Source organism: Macaca mulatta, chromosome 9 (assembly GCF_049350105.2).
Source record: "Macaca mulatta isolate MMU2019108-1 chromosome 9, T2T-MMU8v2.0, whole genome shotgun sequence".
Lineage (NCBI taxonomy): Eukaryota > Metazoa > Chordata > Mammalia > Primates > Cercopithecidae > Macaca > Macaca mulatta.
In genome coordinates, this window is record NC_133414.1 from 21,881,985 (window position 1) to 21,895,457 (window position 13,473).

General features: G+C 39.3%; 1 pseudogene; it reads left to right on the forward strand.

The window, feature by feature from the left end:
• The first annotated feature begins 210 nt into the window (after positions 1 to 210).
• Positions 211 to 5,708, forward strand: LOC100426117 (S-adenosylmethionine decarboxylase proenzyme 2 pseudogene; annotated as a pseudogene).
• Positions 5,709 to 13,473: the final 7,765 nt, after the last annotated feature.

Here is a 13,473-nt window from a genome sequence, read left to right on the forward strand (position 1 = left end):
TTTAGAATTCTACTTCCAGTCAAATAATTAAAAGTGTAAGTATAGGCTAGACATTTTCAGACATGCACATTCTCAGGGGCAGTGTATTCCCTATGGACCATTTTTCAGGTTTTGGGAAGATATGTTCCACCAAAACGACAGTAAAAAGAAAGAGAGAGAGGGAGATAAAGAGAGAGAGAGAGAGAAAGAGAGAGAGAGAGAGTAGATCTTATGAACAGAGTACACAACGCAGAAAAAAGTGAAAAGAATTCCCAGGATGCTGTTGAACTAAAAGCTGTGCAGAAGGCCAAGGGTGCACCCAATCCCAATCCAGACTGGAGAAAAATAATGAACATTCCCAGAGATCAGTCTGCAGGACTGAAAAAGTAATAATAATAATAAAGGGAGCTGACTTGTGACCTGATGTGTTTGATTACGTGAGAGGCAGCTACTCTTATAAAATCTATTTCAGAAAATTAAGATAAGGAGAAATTAACCAGTTTGCATAATCTGACTAGAATGACACTGATATCAAAAATGCACAAAGACTGGAAGAAAAAAGATAATTGTAGATTATCTATGAGTATTATAAAATGTGAAAGAACATATTAGTGAATAAATGTGACAAAGTATTAAACTAGCACTATCGATTGACATTTATTCCAGGAATTTAAGGTAGTTAAAATTTAGAAAATTTGTATATGATTAGCCACAATAACAGATTAAAGAAAAAATGCATAATTTAAAAAGGATTAAAAAGGCACTTAATAAAACTTGGCATTCATTAATAATTGTAAAAAACAAAAATATTTGCAATGTATAGCTGATAAAGATATTGTATCCAGACTATATCAAGGAATATAATTTAATAATAACAAAACAAGCTAATTAAAAAATACATAAAATGTTTGAACAGATTTAAGTGAAAAAATATGCAAATGGCAAATAAGCTCATGAAAAGATGCTTGCAAATTAAAACCACAATGATATATCAAAATTTTTTTTTTGAGACAAGGTCTACTCTGCTGCCTAGATTGGAGTGCAGTGGCGTGATCTTGGCTCATCCACCTCCACCTCTCAGGCTCAAGAGATCCTCCCACCTCAACCTCCTGAGCAGCTGGGACTACAGTCAATACAGTTCTTGAATGACTAGAACTAAAGGAAAAAAAAGGTAATACCAAGTGCCAGCATGAATGAGGAAAAACTGTCATGGTTGGTGGTAACACAAAATGGTATAGCTACTTTGTCTTATTTTTAATTTTAATTTAATTTTGAGACAGAATCTCTCTCTGTTACCAGACTGGAGTGCAGTGATGCGATCTTGGCTTACTGCAACCTCCACCTCCTGGGTTCAAGCGCTTCTCCTGCCTCAGCCTCCCAAGTAGCTGGGACTACAGGCGTGCGCTACCACACCCAGCTAATTTTTCTGTATTTTTAGTAGAGACAAGATTTCACCATGTTGGCCAGGATGGTCTCGATCTCCTGACTTCGTGATTCACCCGCCTCGGCCTTCCAAAGTGCTGGGATTGCAGGCATGAGCCACCGCGCCCAGCCTTTCTTAAAACATTTTACTTTTATAGACTTAGGGAATACAAGTACGTTTTTATGACATGGACATATTGCATAGTGGTCAAATCTGGGCTTTTAGTGTAACCATCACCCAAATAATGAACGTTGTACACAGCAGGTAATTTTTCAACCTTCCCCCTCTTCCCACCTTTTGGAGTCTCCAGTGTCTACGTTTCCACTCTCTATGTCCACGTGTATGGTACAGCCACTTTGAAAAAGAGTTAGGCAGCTCCTTATAAGTTAAACACACACTTACCATATGAGTCATCAGTTGCATGATATTTATCCAAGAGAAATAAAAGCATGTACCCACAAAAAAGCTATATGCAATGTTTATAGCAACTTTATTAATAATACTTACAGTAATCATGTTTTTAAATTTGTCTATATTCTATGATGCTTCGCTATCTTGGGAATTTATGTATTCAGGGAGTGACCTTCCCTTCCTGGGTTAGCTAATCCCTAGAGACGGCAAACAATTCATCCTGGGATACTACTCCACTGCCCTAAATCAACCCAAAGCCAGATACCAAGGCAAAGAGAGACCAGCCCTGCAGCCTAGAGCCTGCTGAAATTCTTCACTCCAATCCTAAACCTGCTCAGCTGTTTGGCCTGTCTTTCTCATTCCTTTCTGTGGAAACTACAATCAAGACTGTGCCTCTGCCCTCTCCTCTCTGCTTCTCCCTCCTGACTGACCCAGGTGCTTCCCTGTGTGGTCCTGCCTACCATGGCATGACCCCTTCTCTTGGAAACTGTGAATAACAAAGTACCTTCCCGATGGCAGTTGTCTCCTGATCTGTTGGCTTCACCAAACCTGAAAAAAGGCAGTATTCAATACTGGAAACACTCAAATGTCTGTCAATTGTTGAACAGATAAGATACTGTGGTGCATTACTACAATGGAATCCTACCCAGCCATGAAAAGGCACAAGCTACTGACAACACGCAAAAAAACGATGATGCTAGGTGTAAAAAGAGCCATTGAAGGTTGGGCATGGTGGCTTACATGTATAATCCCAGCATGCTGGGAGACTGAGGTAAGGGGATTGCTTAAGTCCAGGAGTTCAAGACCTGGCTGGGCGACACAGTAAGACCCTGTTCCCCCGCCACACACACACAGACACACACACACACACTTAGCCAGGCACGGTGGGTAACACCTGTAGTTCCAGTTACTTCAAAGGCTGAGGCGGGAGGATTGCTTGAGCCCAGGAGTACATGGCTGCAGTGAGCTACGATCACCTGGGCATTAGAGCGAGACTCATCTAATTTTTTTTAAAAAGCCATTCACAAGGGGCTACATGCTCTTTGATTTCATTTATATGATATTCTGGAAAATGCAAAACTAGTAACAGAAAGTAAGTCAAGGATTGCCAGGAGTTGGTGGGGACAAGTTTAACTGCAAAGTGCCATAAAGGGATAGTTTAGAGTGATGGAAATCTTCTCTATCTTGAGTGTAGTAGTGATTATGTAGCTGCGTGCATTTGTCAAACTCTGTAAAAACAGGCGAAAAGGGTGAATTTTACTAAATATAAATTGTATTGGTTTTCTATTTCTGCTGTGACAAATTACTACCAACTAAGTGACTTAAAACAACACAAATTTATTATCTTACAGTTTTATAGAAGCCTGACATCCATGTCCCTGGACTAAAATCTGAGTATTGGGAGCATTTCGTCTCTTTCTAGAGACTTTACAGGAGAATCTGCTTCCTAGTCTAAGCATGACCACCTGTATCTTTCCTTATATTTCTCTATATTCATATCCTTTAATCACAGCCTGGAAAGCTTCTCTGATTTAAAAAACTTATTTGATTATTTGAGCTTAAAAAGATAAGCCAGAGCCAGGCGCGGTGGCTCATGACTGTAATCCCAGCACTTTGGGAGGCCAAAGGTGGGTGGATCTAAAGGTCAGGAGTTTGAGACCAGCCTGGCCAATATGGTGAAACCCCGTCTCTACTAAAAATGCAAAAATTAACCGGGCATGGTGGCAGGTGCCTGTAATCCCAGCTACTCTGGAGGCTGAGGCAGGAGAATCACTTGAACCCGGGAGGTGGAGGTTGCAGTGAGCTGAGATTGCTCCACTGCACTCCAGCCTGGGTGACAGAGTGAGACTCCATCTCAAAAAAAGGAAAAAAAAAAAAAAAGAGAGAAAAGCCAGGATAATCTGCCCATCTCATGTTTCTTAATGTAATCACATCTGTAGTTTCTGTTTCGGTGGGCCAGGTTGAGCCTGTAATTTGCATTTTGAACAGTTTCTCAGATGATCCTGATGCCACTCATCAAGAGACCACATTTTTGGGAACACTTATGGAGACATCCAAGAGAATCTATGAGCCACTAGAAATAAGAATGTTTAGCAAGGTTGCTGAATACAAAACCTTCATAGAAAGTACATCACACACTATCTGACAGTAATGTACAATTAGAAACTGCAGGCTTACACAGCATGGCTGGTGACATTAGCTAGCACTCATTCTTCTCTCTCTAATGAGGATACAATGGACTACAAGAGACTGAACTATATCTGCTTCTATTTCCAACAGACTTACATTCAACTTTCGCTCACACACACACACACACAGAGCTGGGAAAATTTTGTTAGTCTTTATCTATTTTATTTGTGTACATATATATATATATGTTTTTAGAGATGGGGTCTTGCTCAGTTGCCCAGGCTGGAGGTACAGTAGCATGATCAGAACTCACTGCAGCCTCCAACTATTGAGCTCAAGCGATCGTCCTGTCTCAGCCTCCTGAGAAGCTAGGACTACAGGCATGTGCCACCATGTCTGACTAATTTTTATTTAAAAAAATGTTTTATAGAGACAGGGTCTTGCTATGTTGCCCAAGCTGGTCTTAAACTCCTGGCCTCAAGTGATCCTCCCTACTTGGCCTCCCAAAGTGTTTGGATTACAGGCATGAGTCACTATAACTTGCCAGATTTTTTTTTAAGCAGTTAATATAAAATTATAGCATGAAAATAAAAGCAACCTGAATTTAGTAACACAGCTGGAACAGTCTGCAGTAGTGGTGGCAGTTGTGAGAGAAAAGGTCTAATTTAAACAATTTTCTGAGTTGTTGGTTGTTCACTTTTCTCATGGTGATGAAAGTAGACATTTTTTCCAAGGGGACAAGAAGCTGCTGGAAGTTTGCTGCTCCCAAGGATCTGGGGATCTTTGCACTACCCCAAGATCTGAGTGAGTCGTATTAAAAATAATGTAAGTCATTTTAAAAGTATGAAAAGTAATGGCAGGAACTGTGATTACTTTTGCATCAACTGAATACATTTGATAAATGTGCAATGTTCAATCCTAAGCCTGACAAAAACTGAGAAATAGGAAGCTTACGTACTCAGTGAGAGTAGCCTGTTTGTCTCCAAGAGACGTCTCATTTTGCAGACATGTGGAACTACCCTCTTTCCGCAAGCACTGGTTCCCATGTTGAAGCTTGCTAGACATGACAATGGGTTTGACTCAATTCAAAACTTATTTTATTCGCGTAAGAATTTCATGAAGCTTCTTAACCAAGGATGCCAGAATTTCCAGGAAGGAACAGAGATTCTCAAGGCAATTTTCCCAAATGGAGCAGCATGTTGTATGAGATGTATGAATTGTGATGCTGGTACTTATATGTACTGAGTTTCCCAGGGAGTGGGGTAATTAGTCGGACAGATTAAACCCTGGAAATTCTGATGAGAGTGCTTGACGCAGCAGTTATGAACCAGTTCTGCAAGAAAGATGGTGTCACTGTAGATGACGTCACTCTCTAGAATGAAATTCATGACTTGATACCGGATCCTGTCATTGATGCCACACTGTTCAACTCTTGGGGGAGCCGAGGAATGGAATGAAATAAGATAGAACTTATTGGACTATTCATATCACTCCAGAACCAGAATTTTCTTACGTTAGTTTTAAAAGAAACGTATGTCATACCTCCTATGATGACTTGATGAGGACAGTTGTGACAGTCTTCAAGCCAGGAAAATTTGTGACAACCTTGTTAGCTAATCAGAGCTCTAAATGTCACACCATGTTTTGTTCACCCCAGAATATTGAAGGCTTTAAATGTCTTGATTGCCAGAGTGCTGTGTTCAATGATTACAATTTTGTTTTTACCAGTTTTGCAAAGCAGCAATGACAACAGAGACTTGATTAAGAAAAATGAAGAAAGAAATGCAAAAAGCGAACACAGATAGAAGGGAGTGGCTGCTTTCTAGATGTTCATACCAGGGACCATGCTTCTATAACCATCACCTTGTTGTTGCAGAAAGCCTTAGATATAACCATAGTGCAATCATTTTGAACTGTTTGCATTATTATATGAAGGAGTTAGATATCTTGCATGAATGCTCTCTTCTGTTTAGATGTTCTCCATCACTCTTGCTGTGAAATTGAAGTACGTGTAGTAAAAAACACCTTTTATGATATAAAACTTTGCAACACTTGTGAAAACAATTCAGTTTAGTTTATGTGCGTATAATATTTCTCCAAGTATCATCCAAAATTTCCTGCACACAAGGCTTTTGTCCCAATTAGGTGTTGGTCTCAGCCTAACCATCTGAGACTGTTCTGTTAAATTGCTGCCAGAATTTTACATCCAGTTGCCTCTACGTTCTAACACACATTCTTTACTGTTACTGAAGCCAATTTCTACTTTATACAGAATTTTTTGCCACTGTAATTAAAATTTTTCTTCCATGAGTCAAGCCCTCTTATGAAAATGATTTCAGCTACTCATTTTGTGTATGCCTTAAAAGAGGCATTGGTCCCTGCATCTGTAGTACTTTAATTGATTTATTCTCTCACCATGATGTATACCTCAAGCCCACCAAATAAAGCAATGCACCAAAAAAAAAAAAAAAGAAAGAAATTGCACTAACAAAAAGATCACATTCACGATAAAAAAAATAAGGTACCTAGAAATAGACTTAACAAGAAATATGCAAGATCTCTGTTGAGGAATGTATAAAATATTTGTGAAGGACATAAAGAATCCAAATAAGTGAAAAGATAACATGCTCGTGGTTTGGAGGAAATATGAGAAAAGTGTTCGTTTTCCCCAAATTACACTGTAAGTTTCATGCAGTCCCAATCAAGATCTAAACAAGGTTTCTGTCAAACTTCAAATGTGTTTCTAAAATTTATACAGAAAACTTACTTACCAAGAATAGTTACCGCAATTTTGAAGAACAAACAAAATTGGGGAATTTTAGCCAACAAAGAACTAGTTTTCTGAATATCTGAAGAATTTGTATGACCCAATCAGAATAAAACACCTCAATAGAAAAAAAAAATAAGCAATTGATGCAAAGGAAACTAGCATAGCCAAAGCACTTATGAAAGATTGCATCAGGAAAACTCCAGTTAAAACAACAGACTATTATGTCCTATACATCTTTCAGGAAAAATTTAAATGTCTGACAAAACTATGCTAGTGAGAACTTGGAAAAACAGGAGCACCAATTCCTGGTGGTGGATGTATAAATGTATACAAATGCTTTGGAAACTGTATTAGTCCATTTTCATGTTGCTAATAAAGACATACCCAAGATTGGGTAATTAATAAAGAAAAAGAGGTTTAATAGGCTCACAGTTCCCTGTGGCTGGGGAGGCCTCACAATTATGGTAGAAGGTGAAAGGCACGTTTTACGTGGTGGCAGGCAAAGAGGGAATGAGAACCAAGCAAAAGGGGTTTCCTCTTATAAAACCATCAGATCTTGTAAGATTTATTCACTACCATGAAAACAGTATGGGGAAACCACCCCATGATTCCATTATCTCCCACCAGGTCCCTCCCATGACACATGGGAATTATGGGAGCCACAATTCAAGATGAGATTTGGGTAAGGGCACAGACAAATCATATCAGAAATCATCTTGAACAATCTAATTGTTGCAAATGCCCTTGCTCAATGATCCAGGAATCCCACTTACAGGTGCAAATCCCGAAGAAACTGGCATTCAATGAGATTCGTCCTCATTGTGTATATTAGTGAATAAATAGAAACAACCTAAATGTCCATCCACAGCAGAACAGATAAATAAATTGTGGCATAGTTATCTAATGCAATATTACATAACAGAAAAAATGAATAAATTGAATCTGTAAGGATGGCATGAGTAAATCTAAAAAGTATAATGTTGGCAAGAGGATTAAAAAGCAAATTTCAGAGTATATAAATTTATCAAATTTGCATAAAACTTAAAATGTTGCACCTAATTTCTATGCACTGTTGACACACATAAAAATATGTTTATTAATGCAAAACCATGGATAAGAATGGTAAACATGAGGTCCTCTTACCGGTTAACTGAGGAATGAGTGAATAACATGGATTCAAAAAGGTTGATGTGACCGGTTGTGGTGGCTCAAGTTTATAATCCCAGCACTTTGGGAGGCTGAGGCAGGTAGATCACCTGACGTCAGGAGTTCAAGGCTAGCCTGACCAACATAGTGAAACCCCATCTCTACTAAATACAAAAAATTAGCCAGGCATGGTGTGCATGCCTGTAATCCCAACTACTTGGGAGACTGAGGCAGGAAAATTGCTTGATCCTGGGAGGCAGAGGTTGCAGTGAGCCAAGATTGCATCATTGCGCCCCAGACTGGGAAACAAGAGTGAAACTCCGTCTAAAAAAAAAAAACAAAAAAACAAAAAACAGAACAGTGATGAGGGCCTCAACCGTATTTGAAATCTTGTTTCTGTGTTTAAAATGTCTTACACTCAATGCAGCACTGAGTGTAGATTTGATAGAATTTTTCAATATATTTTATAGGTTGTTTTCTGGATGTTTGATATACTTCACAATAAAAATTGAAATAATTTTGTTTCCTGCTTTTCCACTTAATAGTACATTGTAATTTTTTTGTATAACACAGTAATCTTAATACAACTCTTAAATTTGCCCTGGTGTTTCACTGGCTGAATACTAAACCTTTCTCCTTTAGTTGCACAACTTTCAACTTTCCAATTGGTTTCATTTTTCAATATGATAACACTTCAATCAAATCTTTTCAAAAAGGGCATTTTACAGTTTTTAAAAAACTGAGTATGAAATGGAGCACTTGAAAAGAGATGAACATGGCAATTGAGAAGAAAAGACAAGAGAAAAATTTTTCTTTTTAGTTGAAAGTTTTAAATCACAAATCAACTGTTGGAAATAATTTGTAGACATATCCAAAGAAAAGGTAAATAAGGAACATTTAATTATCCGACAAGGAAGCATATAATTTTACAAAGAAATATTAGAGACAAACCACAGCTACATGCAAGTCACTGAATCACAACACAAGATTTCATGTTGTTCATTCAAAGGCTATGTTTTCAATTGTTTATCAACCATGTACTCAGCTTTTCCATTGTACATATGCCAACAGTCTCTTCCTAAGTAAAACTGGGCATATGGAACCTTTCAGCTCCAAAGTTTGGCCTTTCAAGTTCTTCAAATATAAAAATAGCCAAAGAATGCAGTTAAAATGGGGAAAAAAAATATTTTCCATTCATGCATTGCTCTCAATTATATGTTCCAGAAAAAAATAACCTTCAGGCTGAGAAAAAGCATGAAAAATTTCAACCTCAAATCTAAAGATCAATACTTGTGAAAGTAAAATGCAGGGAAATATGGTGAGGGCTAACAATTATCCATGAACTCTTCTATTTATTTCCTAGTCTTATTATCTGCCTTTACTCTCAGAGACACACACAGACACTAAATATTTTCCCTCTACAAAATTAGTTTTAATTCTGCAAAAATCTGGGAAGGAGAACGGATTGCAGAGTCAGACTTTAGTTTGAGTTCAATTTTTGCCATTTTATGTTCTATAAACTCAAAAAAAAACCTAAATATTTCTGAATTTCACTTTCTCCCATCTCTAAAGTTAGAAGATGACTACTTTTATCTTGCTTTAAGTATTATTTGAAATAAAGTGTGGTATAAAAAATTAAGTATTAATTAACAATCATGTCACTGTTTCTCTACGGATTTAGCAAGCTGTGTGAAAGCTGTCTAGCCTACAAAAGGCTGTCAAAAGGTGTTTGTCTTTTTCCCCTTTCTCTTGGAAAACAAAAAGACATAAAATTATCATCTGCAAAAGCTGTAGTAGTTATGCTACTATGGTATATGCCATTGCTTTATGGAGCAACTCATTAGTTTTCTTTAAAAAATTGCAATGATAGACTGAATAAAGGAAATAAAGAAAAGTGGCACATATACACCATGGAATATTATGCAGCCATAAAAAAAGAATGAGAATATGTTCTTTTCAGGGACATAGATGGAGCCAGAGGCTATTATCCTGAGCAAACTAACACAGGAACAAAAAACCAAATACCACATCTTCTTACTTATAAGTGGGAGCTAAATGAAGGGAACACATGGACACATAGAGGGGAACACCACACACTGGGGCCTACTGGAGGGTAGAGGGTAGGAGGAGGGAGAGGATCTGGAAAAGTAACTAATTGCTACTAGGCTTAATACCTGGGTGATAAAATAATCTGTATAACAAACCCCAATGACATAAGTTTACCTATGTAACAAACCTGCACTTGTACCCCTAAACTTAAAATAAAAGTTAAAAAACTTAGAGTTGATACCAGTGCTTCACATAGCTCTTTAAATGTATTTGCTCTGAGAGGAGTATAGAATAGCACCTTCATCAGAATAAGCTGCGGTGGTTATTAAAAATGCTAATTAATGGCTCACCATAGATCAACAACATTAAGCTCTCTGGGAATGTGGGCTAGGGGCATATATTTTAAAACAATTGCCTGTTGTTGTTTTTTTCTGGCACGCAGTGGCATTTGAAAAAAAATGCTCCTTCAATGTTTAGGTGAATATGGTCAACAACAACAGGGTTACTACAGATGTCTCCCTGTGCTGCACTGGGAATATTACTACTATTCTATTGCAGACATTAAAGATTAAAGGTCCCTGTGGTAAGTCTTTTATAAAATACTGCCAGGTATTCTCTGGGGAAAAAAAAAATGTGCCTGGCATAGGAGAACACTCAGCCGCATGAAAACTTAATAAATTACGAAGAAATGCCTAAACGTTCCACATACCAGAATAAAGCTTGCGCTTAGAAAGTCTTGCAGTCAGCATGTTTCTTCGTGCAGATTCAAGGTTGGTTACACCTCGTAGGGGTGGTTTCCATTTTCAGAGCAGGCCTAGCCAATTATCTCATCAAGAGTCCAGGTCACATGTCACAACACTGAAGGGAAATACCTTCAGAAAGGTTTATTCAGAAAGGTTTATTCCAACAAGCAGAATCCATACTCACTGAACACTGCTGGGCTTCACTTCCCACAGGTGAAGGGTAGGTTTGGGAAATCTTCGTTAAGATTTTTTTTTTATTCTTACAGACAGGGTTGCTCTGTCACCCAGGTTATATAGTCCGGTGGTGTGGTCATAGCTCACTGCAGCCTCTATCTCCTGGGCTCAAGCCATCCTCCCACCTCAGCTTCCCGAGTAGCTGGAACCATAGGTGTGCACCACCAAGCCTGGCTAACGCATTTTACTTTTTGTAAAGTTTGGGTCTCACTGTGTTGCCAGGCTGGTCTCAAACTTCTGGCCTCAAGTGATCCTCCCCTCTCAGCCTCCCAAAGTGCTGGGATTACAGCCATGAGCCACTGTGCCCAGTCCTTTGTTAAGATGTTTATATGCTTTGTACTAAAGTAATACGTGTAACCACTTTTAAGGACAAAGAAGGAAGTAACTGACTCCAGTAAGATTTTAACAGTGTCAGGCTGGGTGCAGTGGCTCACGCTTGTAATCCCAATACTTTGGGAGGCTGAGGTGGGTGGATCATTTGAGGCCAGGAGTTCGAGACCAGTGTGGCCAACATGATGAAAACCTGTATCTATTAAAAATAAAATAAAATAAAATAAATTAAATTAAATAAAACAAAATAAGCCATGTGTTTGTAATCTTAGCTACTCAGGAGGCTGAGGCATGAGAATTGCTTGAACCTGGGAGGTGGAGGTTGCAATGAGCCAAGATGACACCATTGCACTCCAGCCTGGGCAACAGAGCAAGATTTTGCCTCAAAAGACAAACAAAACACAAAGCAAAAAATAAAAAAAGAGAATGGATTTTAACGGTCTTATCTGATTGTTTGGAATAGCTGAGCTGGGGCCCACGCGATTTTATTGCACACTCATGACCCCACCTCCCTACCTCCCCACACTAGGACCTTTTATCTGCTTCCACCTCTTTGTATGCTTAGGTGTTTTTGTTTAGAAACTGGAGGAGAAAGAAGTTTGTTTGAGTGGAGAAAGATGGAAGAACTGCTGTGGTGTGTTTTTTGCTTCTTCCAGTATCAAGATACTAGACTGTGCATCTGTCTAGAGTAGAGAGACCGTGAGAGGGAGAAAAAAGGCACCTCATCCTAAGGGAACTTCTTTGTTGTGAGGCGCAGTATTTAATTAGGCCTCACACTAGCCCAGGAGAAATAGTCATCGGTGCCTTACACCTGCCTGCACCAATGACATGATTTCCAATTCAGCTTCCTCAGTATCATGGTCTTGGAAAAGCAATTGCCTTCAACCATGGATCCACACATTTCTGTAACTGTAAAGAGATGTTGTCTTTTGACTATAAATAAACTATCAGTTTGATGTTTTTAAGTTCCATGGGGTTAAAAAAAAGGGGGGGCTTCAAAAGAGGTACCCTATGGCATAAAATATAGAAGATGCATTGGAGATGTGGACAGGCAGAGATGGAATGGCTCTCCAGAAAAGAGGATACCATAAAGAAAAGGTGCTGAGCAAGACAGGCTTTTTTTTTTTTTTTTTTTTTTTTTTTTTTTTTTTGAGGTGGAGTCTTGCTCTGTCACCCAGGCTGGAGTGCAGTGGCGCCATCTTGGCTCACTGCGACCTCTGCCTCCTGGGTTCAAGCGATTCTCATGCCTCAGCCTCCCAAGTAGCTGGGATGACAGGTGTCTGCCACCACGCCTGGCTAATTTTTGTATTTTTAGCAGAGATAGGGGTTTCACCATGTTGGCCAGGCTGGTCTCAAAATCCTGACCTCAGATGATCCACTCACCTTGGCCTCCCAAAGTGCTGGGATTACAGGAGTGAGCCACTGCACCCAGCCAAGATGAGCAATTTGAAACAAGGCTGTTCTTTAAGCAAGGAGTCTGGTCGAGCTTAACTGGGGTCCTATGTGAAGGAAAAGGCCCAGCTGGTGAGGATTGGGGGTTACCATCCAAGCATGCACAAATTGTCAGGTTGACAGAGTCATTCAAAACTTCATGAGTAGGGAAATCGTACAGAAGAGTGCAGTGAAAACATCCTAGTCCAGGCTAGTTCAATAATCCAAGCAGAAAGAAATGAAGGGACACCAGTGAGATTAGGAAACGCAGGAAGAGAAAGGCAAATGCTGTTGCCACTTTCAGGACTACACAAATCAGGAGACGGGCTGAATTGGAGATCCCAGCGAGTCGTAAACGGGAACAAGTCTAGAAGACACGTGAGACACAAACCTAGGAGTGAGGTGGAAAGAAGGGGGAGGCAGACAAGGTTAGAGATAGCAATTTGGGAGTTACTGATCAGCACATGGGAGTTTCTACTGCTCAGTGCCAGGTATTTTTCTCAGCTCAAGACTGATATTCAGCTTTTCTTTCCTCTATGAGCAGTCTCCCGAGGACTCAGCCTTTATTTCTCCTGTTCTTTCCTATACAGTGCTTTTCCTTCCCCTGTCTTATCTGCTGATATGATTTGGCTGTGTCCCCACACAAATCTCTTCTTGAATTGTACTCCCATAATTCCCACATGTTGTGGGAGGGACCCAGTGAGAGATAATTTGAATAATGGAGGCGGTTTCACTGTTCTTGTGGTAGTGAGTAAGTCTCATGAGATCGGACGGTTTTATCAGGGATTTCTGCTTTTACATCTTCCTCATTTTCTCTTGCCACTGCC